This window comes from Scyliorhinus canicula, chromosome 16 (assembly GCF_902713615.1).
Source record: "Scyliorhinus canicula chromosome 16, sScyCan1.1, whole genome shotgun sequence".
Taxonomy (NCBI): domain Eukaryota; kingdom Metazoa; phylum Chordata; class Chondrichthyes; order Carcharhiniformes; family Scyliorhinidae; genus Scyliorhinus; species Scyliorhinus canicula.
The window spans coordinates 91,625,053-91,639,173 of NC_052161.1; the positions used below are offsets into that span (position 1 = coordinate 91,625,053).

Consider the following 14,121-nt stretch of genomic DNA (forward strand, 5'->3'; position numbering starts at 1 on the left):
GCGCTGGCGTCGGGGCGTGGTTGCGGCGATTCTCCGGCCCGGCGCAGGGCTCGGGGTATTTCCCCCAAGGGTTTAGATCACTTGATAATTTAAAAGTGATATCTGTTTTCTGTGGAGAATTCAAACCACTGTCTTTGTTAAAAAGTTGTTTTGGCTCATGGATGTTGTTAGGAAAGTTACTAAGGGTTACCTATAGAGTGCTGTATCTTTTTTGGGGGTTATCAGTGTTGGTAGTTGGTAGATATGTTTATTGTGGGTTTATAAAATGTTAACTGGATTCATAGAATAAACATTGTTTTGTTTTTTTAAATACTTTAGATCTCTGTTGCATCACACCTGTAAAGTGGGCCCTTGTGCTCCCCATAACCAAAATCTATTAAATTTTATGGGTCAGGTGAACTCATGATATACTTTGGTGTTCTCTAATCCCTGGCCCATAACACTGAAGTGCGAAGAAACTCTGCGCTCTATTGGTCAAAATCAAGATTGATATTTGGGGACCATTAATGAAACATGGGTCACATAACAAAACTTTGAGAGGGAGATAAGGATTGGAATCTTTCTGTGCAGTACTCACCCCAGCTACCAGAAATGCTCAAAAAGATCATTTATTTTGAACATAATTTTTCCATTTACGAATCCACTCACTGGATACCCATTGATATACCTGTAAAAATACATGTCCCTTGTTAGATACAGAGCAAAGCTTCCTCTCCATAGTCCCCATCAAACACTCCCAGGACAGGTACAGCATGGGGTTAGATACAGTGTAAAGCTCTCTCTACAAATCAAACACTCCCAGGAAAAGTACAGTATTGGGTTAGATGGGAAGGAAAACGCCTCCTACACTGTCCCCATCAAAATTCCCAGGACAGGAACAGCACAGGGTTAGATCAGAGTAAATCTCTCTCTGCACTGTCTCCGTCAAACACTCCCAGGACTTGTACAGCACGGGGTTAGATAGAGAGTAAAACTCCTTCTACACTGTCCTCAACAAGCATTCCCAGAACAGGAAGAGCATAGGGTTATATAGAGAGTAAATCTCCCTTTCCACTGTCCCCATCAACACTCCCTGCACAGATACAGCATGGGGTTAGATACAGAGTAAAATTCCAAGACAATTACAGCACGGGATTAGATACATACTAAAGCTCCCTCTACACTGTCCCCATCAAACACTCACAGGACAGATACAACACGGGGTTAGATACAGACTAAAGCTCCCTCTACACTGCCCCCATCAAACACTCCCAGGACAGATACAGCATGGGGTTAGATACAGACTAAAGCTCCCTCTACACTGTCCCCATCAAACACTCTCCAGACAGGTACAGCACAGGGTTAGATACAGAGTAAAGCTCCCTCTACACTGTCCCCATCAAACACTCCCAGGACAGGTACAGCACGGGGTTAGATACAGAGTAAAGCTCCCTCTGTACTGCCCCAATCAATCACTCCCAGGACAGGTACAGCACAGGGTTAGATACAGAGCAAAGCTCCCTCTACACTGTCCCCATTAAACTCTCCCAGGAGAGGTACATCACAGGGTTAGGTACAAACCAGTGCTTCTCAAACTATCTGATGTGGCGTACCGGCAGTTTTTTTTTTCAATGTGCCAGGGACCGGTGAGCGAAACAAGCCAATCCAGCTGGGGGTTTGGGGGGTGGGGATGTGAACCCCCAGAAATTTTTTTGAGATATATCTTATAGCAGGGGCAATTATATTACATTATATTATATTATTGCAAATATAGAACATAGAACGATACAGCGCAGTACAGGCCCTTCGGCCCTCGATGTTGCACCGACATGGAAAAAATCTAAAGGCCATCTAACCTATACTATGCCCTTATCATCCATATGCTTATCCAATAAATTTTTAAATGCCCTCAATGTTGGCGAGTTCACTACTGTTGCAGGTAGGGCATTCCACGGCCTCACCACTCTTTGCATAAAAAACCCACCTCTGACCTCTGTCCTATATCTATTACCCCTCAATTTAAGGCTATGTCCCCTCGTGCTAGCCACCTCCATCCGCAGGAGAAGGCTCTCGCTGTCCACCCTATCTAACCCTCTGATCATTTTGTATGCCTCTATTAAGGCACCTCTTAACCTTCTTCTCTCTAACGAAAACAACCTCAAGTCCATCAGCCTTTCCTCATAAGATTTTCCCTCCATACCAGGCAACATCCTGGTAAATCTCTTCTGCACCCGTTCCAAAGCTTCCACGTCCTTCCTATAATGAGGCGACCAGAACTGTACGCAATACTCCAAATGCGGCCGTACTAGAGTTTTGTACAACTGCAACATGACCTCATGGCTCCGGAACTCAATCCCTCTACCAATAAAGGCCAACACACCATAGGCCTTCTTCACAACCTATCAACCTGGGTGGCAACTTTCAGGGATCTATGTACATGGACACCGAGATCCCTCTGCTCATCCACACTACCAAGAATTTTACCATTAGCCAAATATTCCGCATTCCTGTTATTCTTTCCAAAGTGAATCACCTCACACTTCTCCACATTAAACTCCATTTGCCACCTCTCAGCCCAGCTCTGCAGCTTATCTATGTCCCTCTGTAACCTGCAACATCCTTCCGCACTGTCTACAACTCCACCGACTTTAGTGTCGTCTGCAAATTTACTCACCCAATGGATAATGGATATATTTGCAATAATATAATATAATGTAATATAATTGCCCCCCCCCCAAGCACGGCCTGAGGACGCAACCCCCCCCCCCAGCACGCTCCAAGGACGCAACCCACCCCCCCAGCACGGCCCGAGGATGCAACCCCCCCCAGCACGGCCCAAGGACGCAACCCCCCCCCCTCAGCACAGCCCGAGGACGCAACCCCCCCCCCTCAGCATGGCCCAAGGACGCAAACCCCCAGCCAGCACAGCCCGAGGAAGCAACCCCCCCCCCAGCCCCCAGCACGGCCCGAGGACCCAACCCCCCCCCCCCCAGCACAGCCCGAGGACGCAACCCCACCCCCAGTCCCCAGCACGGCCCGAGGACGCACCCCCCCCAGCCCCCAGCACGGCCCGAGGACGCAACCCCCCCAGCCCCCAGCACGGCCCGAGGATGCAACCCCCCCCAGCCCCCAGCACGGCCCGAGGACGCAACCCCTCCCCCCCCCCCCCAGCACGGCCCGAGGACGCAAACCCTCCCCCCAGCCCGGCCCGAGGACGCAACCCCCCCCCCCCCCCCGCCCCCAGCACGGCCCGAGGACACAAACCCTCCCCCCAGCCCGGCCCGAGGACGCAACCCCCCCCCCAGCCCCCAACACGGCCCGAGGACGCAACCCCCCCCCCCCCCCCCCCCCCCCCCCCCGCCCCGCTCAGCACGAGGACGGAACCTTGGAACGCCCCAGCCCCAGCCCAAGCTCCAGCTCAGCACTCACCTTTGCGCAAGTGTGAAAGTGTTTCTTTTCTGGGAGTACTCCACATACCGGCAGACGACGGCTCGCGTACCGGCACCGGTACGCGTACCACACTTTGAGAAGCACTGCTCTACACTGTCCCCATCAAACACTCCCAGAACAGGTACAACACAGGGTTAGATACTGAAATAAAATGAAAATCGCTTATTGTCACGAGTAGGCTTCAATGAAGTTACTGTGAAAAGCCCCTAGTCGCCACATTCCGGCGCCTGTCCGGGGAGGCTGGTACGGGATTCGAACCGTGCTGCTGGCCTGTTTGGTCTGCTTTGTGGGTGTGATTTAATGACCACGTTGCGATTGAGCGAGAGCACGATATGGCCATTAGATCGCAGGAGGCCAAAATCGAGAACTGTGCCGGGCGCCGAATGGTATGCGATCTAACCAGCCCCCTCCCATTGACGAGATCAGAATCCCGCCATGGCATGGCGAGGTACCAATAATTCCCACATAAAGCCAATCTCCATACAATTAATGGGAGTGACGCCCTATTTAACGGCCTCTCTTGATCTAACCGTCTCCCTAGCAACTGGTCAAGCAGGTGCCAATTAATACTCCTTTTTAAAAATGTGAAGCTGGCAGAATGGCTGCTGCGGGGCCCGAGGAAGTAAGTCGCCATCTACGATCCTGGGCAGCAAGCCTCCAAGCTGCCGCAATGCTCAGGGTGCAGGTTGGGGAGGCCCAGGAGGGACAGCCTCAGTTGAGGTGGACCGCCATCGGTGGGGAGGTTCCGCACTGGGGTGGTGGGTGCCTCAGCGCCTGCGGGTCCACCATGCCACCCCCTGGATTGTGTACACCCATTACGGGAGCAACCCCAGCCCCTGCCTGCCTTTCGCAACGACCACCCATAATTCCCAGTAACCGTGGAGAACTCTGGTCATGCGGCTGAAGGCTGCTTTCTGTTTGATGTCTGGAGGCTGTACATTTGTTAGCCACAGCCCCTTTTGCCGGAGGTGGGAGTTTGGAAAGGGATGTTCACTCGCTCTTCACCATGTCCTGCAGCTGGGAACTGCAAGCTAGGGAAGGGAACGCGAGTTGGCTCAGATGCTGGTAACTTCACTATGCTGTTACCTGTTTCCTGTTTGGAGGCCGTCTGTTTGTCAGCCGCAGCCCCTTTTGCCTTTGGCGGGAGTCCAGAATGGATGCTCTCCCTCTATTCCGCCATGCTCTGCACGGTGTGACTTTCCTGCTGGTCTGCTGCTGGGAGCTGCAGGAGGGGGAGGGAGTGACGGGTTGATTCAGATGCTAGTACCTTCTTCGTACTGTTGTTTGGTTCTTGTTTAATGTATATCTGGTTTTTTTTGGTGTAAGTACACTTAAGGTTTTGCATCTGTACTGATGCTTTGTTATGCATGGGTGCCTGTGTGCAGAGTATGGTCTCGTGTCCTTGTACTTTTATGGTTATGGTGATATGTGAACTGTTATTCAACTAAAATATACCCAAGTGGATTCCCTTGGGTGGGCGGGCCATGTAGCATGTGGGGGTTATTGCCCAGCATCCCAATTAGACCGTGATGCCGAGAAAACATCACAGACACAGCTGCCAACATCCGAATACCCAGAGGCTGGTACCCAGCACCAGGAACATCCCTGCTACAAGAGAACATTAGAACATAAGAACTAGGAGCAGGAGTAGGCCATCTGGCCCCTCGTGCCTGCTCCGCCATTCAATGAGATCATGGCTGATATTTTTTTGGACTCAGCTCCACTTTCCGGCCCGAACATTCTTCAAAAAACTATCTATCTTTATCTCAAAAACATTTAATGAAGGAGCCTCAACTGCTTCACTGGGCAAGGAATTCCATAGATTCACAACCCTTTGGGTGAAGAATTCCTCCTAAACTCAGTCTTAAATCTACTTCCCCTTATTTTGAGGCTCTGCCCGCTAGTTCTGCTTTCACCCGCCAGTGGAAACAACCTGCCCGCATCTATCCTATCTATTCCCTTCATAATTTTATACGTTTCTATAAGGTTCCCCCCCCCGCATCATTCTAAATTCCAACTACAGCCCCAGTCTACTCAATCTCTCCTCTTAATCCAACCCCTTCAGCTCTGGGATTAACCTAGTGAATCTCCTCTGCACACCCTCCAGCGCCAGTACGTCCTTTCTCAGGTAAGGAGACCAAAGCTGAACACAATACTCCAGGTGTGGCCTCAGTAACACCTTATACAATTGCAGCAGAACCTCCCAGACTTAAACTCCATCCCTCGAGCAATGAAGGACAAAATTCCATTTGCCTTCTTAGTCACCTGTTGCACCTGCAAACCACCTTTTGGGACTCATGCACTAGCACACCCAGGTCTCTCTACACAGCTGCATGTTTTAATATTTTATCATTTAAATAATAATCCCATTTGGTATTATTCCTACCAAAATGGATAACCTCACATTTAGAACATAGAACAGTACAGCACAGAACAGGCACTTCGGCCCTCGATGTTGTGCCGAGCAATGATCACCCTACTCAAACTCACGTATCCACCCTATACCCGTAACCCAACAACCCCCCCCATACCTTACTTTTTAGGACACTACGGGCAATTTAGCATGGCCAATCCACCTAACCTGCACATCTTTGGACTGGGAGGAAACCGGAGCACCCGGAGGAAACCCACGCACACATGGGGAGGACGTGCAGACTCCGCACAGACAGTGACCCAGCCGGGAACCGAACCTGGGACCCTGGAGCTGTGAAGCATTTATGCTAACCACCATGCTACCGTGCTGCCCCTTTTTTCAACATTGTATTCCATCTGCCAGACCCAAGCCCATTCACTTAACCTATCCAAATCCCTCTGCGGACTTCCGGTATCCTCTGCACTTTTTGTTTTACCACTCATCTTAGTGTCGTCTGCAAACTTGGACACATTGCACTTGGTCCCCATCTCCAAATCATCTATGTAAATTGTGAACAATTGTGGGCCCAACACTGAACCCTGAGGGACACCACTAGCTACTGATTGCCAACCAGAGAAACACTCATTAATCCCCACTCTTTGTTTTCTATTAATTAACCAATCCTCTATCCATGCTACTACTTTACCCTTAATGCCATGCATCTTTATCTTATGCAGCAAACTCAAATATTTCCACTAAATTAGTTAGGCACGACCTGTCCTTAATGAACCCATGCTGCGTCTGCCCAATGGGACAATTTCTATCCAGGTGCCTCGCTATTTCTTCTTTGATGATAGATTCCAGCATCTTCCCTACTACTGAAGTTAAGCTAACTGGCCTAAAAGTACCCGCTTTCTGCCTACCTCCTTTTTTAAACAGTGGTGTCACGTTTGCTAATTTCCAATCCGCTGGGACCACCCGAGTCGAGTGAATTTTGGTAAATTATCACAAGTGCATTTGCAATTTCCCTAGCCATCTCTTTTCGCACTCTGGGATGCATTCCATCAGGGCCAGGAGATTTGTCTACCTTTAGCCCCATTAGCTTGCCCATCACTACTTCCTGAGTGATAACAATAATCTCAAGGTCCTCACCTGCCATAGCCTCATTTCTATCAGTCACTGGCATGTTATTTGTGTCTTCCACTGTGAAGACCGACCCAAAAAACTTGTTCAGTTCCTCAGCCATTTCCTCATCTCCCATTATCAAAACTCCCTTCTCATCCTCTAAAGGACCAATATTTACCTTAGCCACTCTTTTTTGGTTTATATATTTGTTGAAACTTTTACTATCTGCTTTTATATTCTGAGCAAGTTTACTCTCATAATCTATCTTACTCTTCTTTATAGCTTTTTTAGTAGCTTTCTGTTGCCCCCTAAAGATTTCCCAGTCCTCTAGTCTCCCAGCAATCTTTGCCACTTTGTATACTTTTTCCTTCAATTTGATACTCTCCCTTATTTCCTTAGGCATCCACGGTCGATTTTCCCTCTTTCTACCGTCCTTCCTTTTTGTTCGTATAAACGTTTGCTGAGCACTGTGAAAAATCGCTTGGAAGGTTCTCCACTGTTCCTCAACTGTTTCACCATGAAGTCTTTGCTCCCAGTCTACCTTAGCTAGCTCTTCTCATCCCATTGTAATTTCCTTTGTTTAAGCACTAAACACTAGTGTTTGATTTTACCTTCTCACCCTCCATCTGTATTTTAAATTCCACCATATTATGATCGCTCCTTCCGAGAGGATCCCTAACTATGAGATCATTAATCAATCCTGTCTCATTACACAGGACCAGATCTACGAATGCTTGTTACCTCGTAGGTTCCATTACATACTGTTCTAGGAAACTATCGCGGACACATTCTATAAACTCCTCCTCAAGGCTGCCTTGACCGACCTGGTTAAACCAATCGACAAGTAAATTAAAATCCCCCATGATAACTGCTGTACCATTTCTACATGCATCAGTTATTTCTTTGTTTATTGCTTGCCCCACCATAATGTTATTATTTGGTGGCCTATAGACTATTCCGACCAGTGACTTTTTCGCCTTACTATCCCTGATTTCCAACAAAATGGATTCAACCTTATCGTCCACAGTACCGATGTCATCCCTTACTATTGCCCGGTTGTCATCCTTAAATAACAGAGCTACACCATCTCCTTTACCATCCACTATGTCCTTCTGAATAGTTTGATACCCGTGGATATTTAACTCCCAGTCGTGACCATCCCTTGTTTCAGTAAAGGCCACTAAATCATAGTCATTCACGATGATTTGCGCCATCAACTCATTTACCTTATTCCGAATACTACGAGCATTCAGGTAAAGTACACTTATGTTGGCTTTTATACCTCTGCTTTGAATCTTAACACCTTGATCAGTAACCTCTCCTAAGTTATTTTTCCTCATAATGCTTCTCATAATTTTCCTTGTCGTTGAACCCATATCTTCATGTAACAACCTGCCATGCCGCTTTCCATTTATGTTTTTACTTCCCGCTTTATTCCTTTTAGTATTACTGGGCCTATTCACTGATTCCCCTCAGTCACTGTACCTTGTACTGTCGCCCGTTTTGATTTTTGACTCTGGCTTCTCTGCCTTACACTTTCCCCCTTACGGCCTTTTGTTTCTGCCCTTGTTTATTACCTTCCGACTTCCTGCATTGGTTCCCACCCCCCTGCCTCATTAGTTTAAACCCTCCCCAACCGCTCTAAAAGCCCCCCTAGGACATCAGTTCCAGTCCTACCCAGGTGGAACCTGTCCAGTTTGTACAGGTCCCACCTCCCCCAGAACCGGTCCAATGCCCCAGGAATCTGAAACCCTCCCCTCGACACCATCCCTTCAGCCACGTATTCATCCCATATATCCTGTCATTTCTACTCTGTCTAGCACGTGGCACCGGTAGTTAAGGGGCTGGTTTAGCACAGTGAGCTAAACAGTTGGCTTGTAATACAGAACAAGGCAGCAGCGCGGGTTCAATTCCCGTACCAGCCTCCCCGAACAGATGCCGGGGCTTTGGGGGAGGGGGTTGGGTTACGGGTATAGGGTGGATATGTGGGTTTGAGTAGGGTGATCATTGCTCGGCACAACATCGAGGGCCGAAGGGCCTCTTCTGTACTGTTCTATGTTCTAATCCTGAGATCACTACCTTCGAGGTCCGATTTCTTAACTTCCTTCATTAGCTCACTGTATTCTGCTTTTAGGACCTCATCCCTTTTTCTACCTATGTCGTTTGTACCGATATGTACCACGACCACTGGCTGTTCACCCTCCCCCTCCAGAATGTCCTATACCCGCTCTGAGACATCCTTGACCCTAGGACCAGGGAGGCAACATACCATCCTGGAGTCTCGTTTGCGGCCACAGAAACGCATGTCTATTCCCCTTACAATTGAATCCCCTATAACTATTGCACGGTCACATTTATTCCCCCTCGCCTCTGCAGCAGAACCAACCGTGGTGCCACAAGTTTGGCTGTTACTGTTTTCCCCTGAGAGACTTCTCGACAGTATCCAAAGCGGTATATCTGTTCTGCAGGGCAATGGACACAGGAGATTCCTGCACTACCTGCCTCGCTCTCTTGCTTTGTCCAGTGGTCACCCATTCCCTTCCTGCCTGTGGAGCCTGAGCCTGCGGTGTGAGCACCTCTCTATATGTGCTATCCACGATGGTCTCCGACTCGCGGATGCTCCACAGTGTCTCCAGCCGCCGCTCCAGCTCTGAAACTTGAGCTTCCAGGAGCTGTAACTGGAGAAACTTCCTGCACACATGCTGACCCTGGGGACTGGAACTTTCCCCAGCCTGCCACATGGAGCAAGAGGAGCAGACCACGCCTTGGAGCTGTCCTGTCATGAATTTTTCCTTTAAATTAAACCTTTAAAATTAAACTTAAGATGTTTTTGTGTCAGATTAAATCCAATCCCCGTGTTCTATTTAATTAGCTTTATCCCTGAGTATTTAAAGAGGGTGGGCGTCTACACCGTGGAGGGGACAAGCAGCCGGTCTAGGTAATGTTACGTGCGGGTGTCTGTGGTACAGGGTATGGCGTCCAATGGCCAGGGGCCCCTCCTGCAGCCTGGGGTGCATGGGCAAGGCATGTTAGATGGCAGGAGATACTGTGAGGGGGCGTGGAGGGAGTAATGAGGGGACTGGAGGGTCCAGAGTTGGAAGACACTGCTGGTTGTCAGTCTCACACCCTCTCCAATTCCTTTCAGATATTTATACAAGATGGATGATATCTTGGACCCTGCAGAAGCTGACCTCGTGGTGCCACTGGGACCAGGAGGCCAGACACTGAGGGGGCGGCAGCAGCGTCATCAGAGGCTTGTGGTGGTGCCCCATGTGCAGAGCCCCGCCCCACACCCTGAGACCTGGCTGCCCATCAGGCCAGGGAGGGTCCAGAGGGGGCACAAGGTGTACAGGCGGCGTTGGTCTTTAAAACAGATGACAGGCAGTTTGTGCCGCAGTTCTCTCTACCTCAACGGTGCAATACCTGTGCCATGTCTTCGCGGACCTGGCACCATGTGGAGAAGGAGGTTACCCACTCATGGTGGCCATCAAGGTCACTGTAGCCTTGAACTTTTACACTACAGGATCGTTCCAGGGTTCGAGTTGGGACCTGTGTGGCATCTCACAAGCTACAGCCCACAGGTGCATCTGTGAGGTCCCGGATGCCCTGTGTGCCCGGGTAGTGAACTCTATAAACTTTGACATGGACCAAGCCCAACACATTCCTGGGTAGCAGGATTCTCCGCCATCGCTGGGGTGCCCCATGTCCAGGGCAGAATAGATGGCACACATGTTGCCTTGTGGCCAACAGGGAGTGCCCTTCATTAACAGGAAGAGGTTTGACTCCCTGACTCTCCAGCTCATGTGCGACCACCTCAGAGTATAAGGGTACCACTGAGGACCTGGCAAATGACTTCATTACGGAGGCCGGTGACCGATGCAGAGTCCTGATATAACGAGGCCCCGGGCTGTCATGAGGCGGTGCATCGGACTCCTCAAAATGCGGTTCCGATGCCTTGACCACTGTGCTGGTGCACTGCAGTACACCTCCAAGGGGGTCACCTGTTTTGTGGTGGTCTGCTGCACCCTCCACATCCTGGCTCGGCAGCAGGGCAACATGCTGGAGGTGGAGGAACATATGGCAACCTCTGAGGAGGAGGACGAGAAGGCACCGGATCAGAAGGCGCTGAAGGACAGGCCCGGGGAGGATATGTAGGACCAGCCAAAGGATGGAGCAAAAGCGGCAGCAGAGAGTCTAGCAAGCCTGAAGGGTCAGGGAGGCCCTCATCCCGTGCCCGTTTCACATAGGGTGTGGCCTTGTCTGTAATCAACCCCCCCCCCCCCCCCCCCCACTACCCCTGGCACCCCCACACTCCCTCCACACTGTCCACATCAAACACTCCCAGGACAGTTACAGCACGGGGTTAGATACAGGGTAAAGCTCCCTCTACGCTGTCCCCATAAAACACTCCCAGGACAGGCACAGCATGGGGTTAGATACAGAGCAAAGCTCCCTCTACTGTGTCCCATCAAACACTCTCAAGGCAGGTACAGATAGCATGATAGATACAGTGAGATACAGAGTCCGCAATGGAGAAATCTTTCACCTTGCACACACTTTAACCTGGATTTTCTCCTGAAGGAAGGTGATGATTTCTGGAAATTCCAATGTAATTTCATACTGTGGTAAAACTGGAAGGAAGAGAGAGATGATGATTGCAGACTGTGTCACTTGCCTGATACAGAAACTCACATCAAGTCCTCTTCGCACTTCAGCCACTGGTCTCGCTCACCTCGTCTAATGATGCACTTTCACAGGCTTCATTCGAAACACTTTCACAGGCTTCATTTGAAACACAAAAGGTATTTATTTGGAAGATGAATCTGAACAGCAGCCACAGGGGCGCCACTCAACCCTCATGTGTCATGTTTCAGAGAGGGCTCAGCACCCAAATCATTCCCAAATCCTGTGGGGCCTTATCCTACTGTGCTGCAGTTAAAGGGACAATGACTACAGGCCACAACACGAAAGCTGCCTCCTGGTCTGCCAAGAATACATCTTTAAATTCACATTCTTCATTTCAAATCCTTTTGCGGACTCTACACCCCTCCCTATCTCTGTAACCTCCTCCAGCCCCATGTCCCTCCCTATCTCTGTAACCATCTCCAGCCCCTACCCCTCACTACCTCTGAAACCTCTTCCAGCCTCGACACCACTCCCTATATCTGTAACCTCTTCCAGCCTCTCCACCCCCCCCCCTTATCTCTGTAACCTACTCCAACCCTACACTATTCCCTTTCTCTGTAAACTTTGTCCAGCACCTACATTCCTCCCTATCTCAGTAACCTCCTACAATCCCTAAACCCCTCCTAGCTTGATAATCTCCTCCAAACCCCTACACCTTCCCTATCTATGTAACGTCCTCCAGCACCTGCAACCCTCCCGATCTCTGAAACCTACTCCAGCCCTACACCCCTCCCTACCTCTGTAACCATCTTCATTCCCACACCCCTCACTATCTCTGTAACCGCTTCCAAACCCCATAATACTCCAACATCTCTAACATCCTGTAAGCCACGATACCCTCCCTATTTCTGTAACCTCCTCCAGTCCCTACGCACCTCCCACTCTCTATGACCTCCTCCAGCCAAACACACTTCGCTCTCTCTGTAACCTCCTCCAGCCCTGATACCCTCCCTATCTCTGTAACCTCAAGTCCCTACACCACACCCACTCTCTCTAATGTCCTCCAGCACATACACCATCCCTCTCTCTGTAACCGCCTCTAAACGCCTACACTCTCCCCATCTCTGTCACCTGGAATGGAAGAGGTGGGAAGGTGGACTTTCTGGGAATGGGTTGAAAGTTTCCTTACAGTGCCGCTCCACAGTAAATTCATGCCGCAGTGTTCTGCGAAATTTCTTCACTTCAATAATGTACGACCCCTCAATTGGTTCAGGCATCAATTCAAAGCTCAGGTCTGCAATCCCCTGCCTTGCCTCCACATCCTTCCACTGTCCGATGCTATCCTTCTGTGGGTCCTGAGGACAAAACGGAACCTGTGAATCAGCCGCTCTTTTCTTATCCTTGTGGTAGTCACCACTGATTGTATAATAGTTGTAATGGTGATTGTTTGAGGCAAAACGGTAAGTCTCCTGTACTATAGGTAGGGGTAAATCCCTGCCTGCTGGCTCCACCCAGTAGGTGGAGTATAAATGTGTGTGCACACCCGAGCTGCTTCCATTCTGGTAGCAGCTGCAGGAGGCCACACATCTCTGCTTAATAAAGCCTCGATTATTCTCTACTCTTGTCTTATAGTAATTGATAGGTCATCAATTTATTAAGCAGAGATATTACAGTGATAGAACTTTGCATCAAGCCTGATCACCTACAGCTGCACCCTCTAGCAGCCAACGCCTCATCGGCCTTCGACCACTGGCCAGCTTGCTTCGAAAGCTATCTCAGATCATCGATTGAACAACCCTTGGACGTACTGAAACTCCAGGTTCTGTACTCACGGGTGAACTCCGACATTTTTCCCCTTATCTGGAATGCGCCCACTTAAACTGAAGCAATGGAGCTTCTGAAAGGACATTATATTCGGCCGATCAACAAACTCTATGGCAGGCACCTCCTGTCCACGAGACAGCAACTCCCCGGTGAGTCGTTAGATGATTTCTGGCGTGCCCTGCACATCCTGGCGAGGAACTGTGATTGCCAGGCAGTCTCGGCAGTCGGACATACGGAATTTTTAATCAGGGACGCTTTGGTTACGGGCATGAGGTCGGCGTACATCCGCTAGCACCTATTAAACCGGACAGCTCGCGAACTCGCTTACAGTAGCATCCCGTAAAGAAAGTCGTACGCCCCTGACTGCACGGCACCCTCATGGACATTGTGGGCCCCACCAGATACCGGCCCCAGCCCACCCCAAGCCTGCGCCGCGCAGCAGCCAGCCAACCCCAGGGGGCCCAAATGCTACTTCTGCATGCAGACCAAACATCCCAGCAGCGCTGTCCAGTGTAGAGTGCAACCTGCAAGACCAGGCCCTGTCAATCGCTGCAGTTTCTAGGCCCTGCATTCCTACACCCCCCATGTGCGACCTGTGGCCGCCGCCATTTTCGTCCCTGCAGACAACGTGCGGCTCGTGGGCGCCACCATCTTTAACGCCACCCACCATGTGCACCCTGTGGGCAGCGCCATCTTCGCCGCCATTTTGAACGCCGCCTCAGGACCCCTGCTCGTCTGGCCGTTTATCGCTGATGCTCAATCAA

At 50.1% G+C, this 14,121-nt stretch overlaps 1 protein-coding gene across 1 annotated transcript in view; it reads right to left on the reverse strand.

The window, feature by feature from the left end:
• Nucleotides 1-14,121, reverse strand: part of LOC119979763 (alpha-2-macroglobulin-like) — a 412,459-nt gene that overhangs the window by 321,851 nt on the left and 76,487 nt on the right. The window lies entirely within an intron of this gene.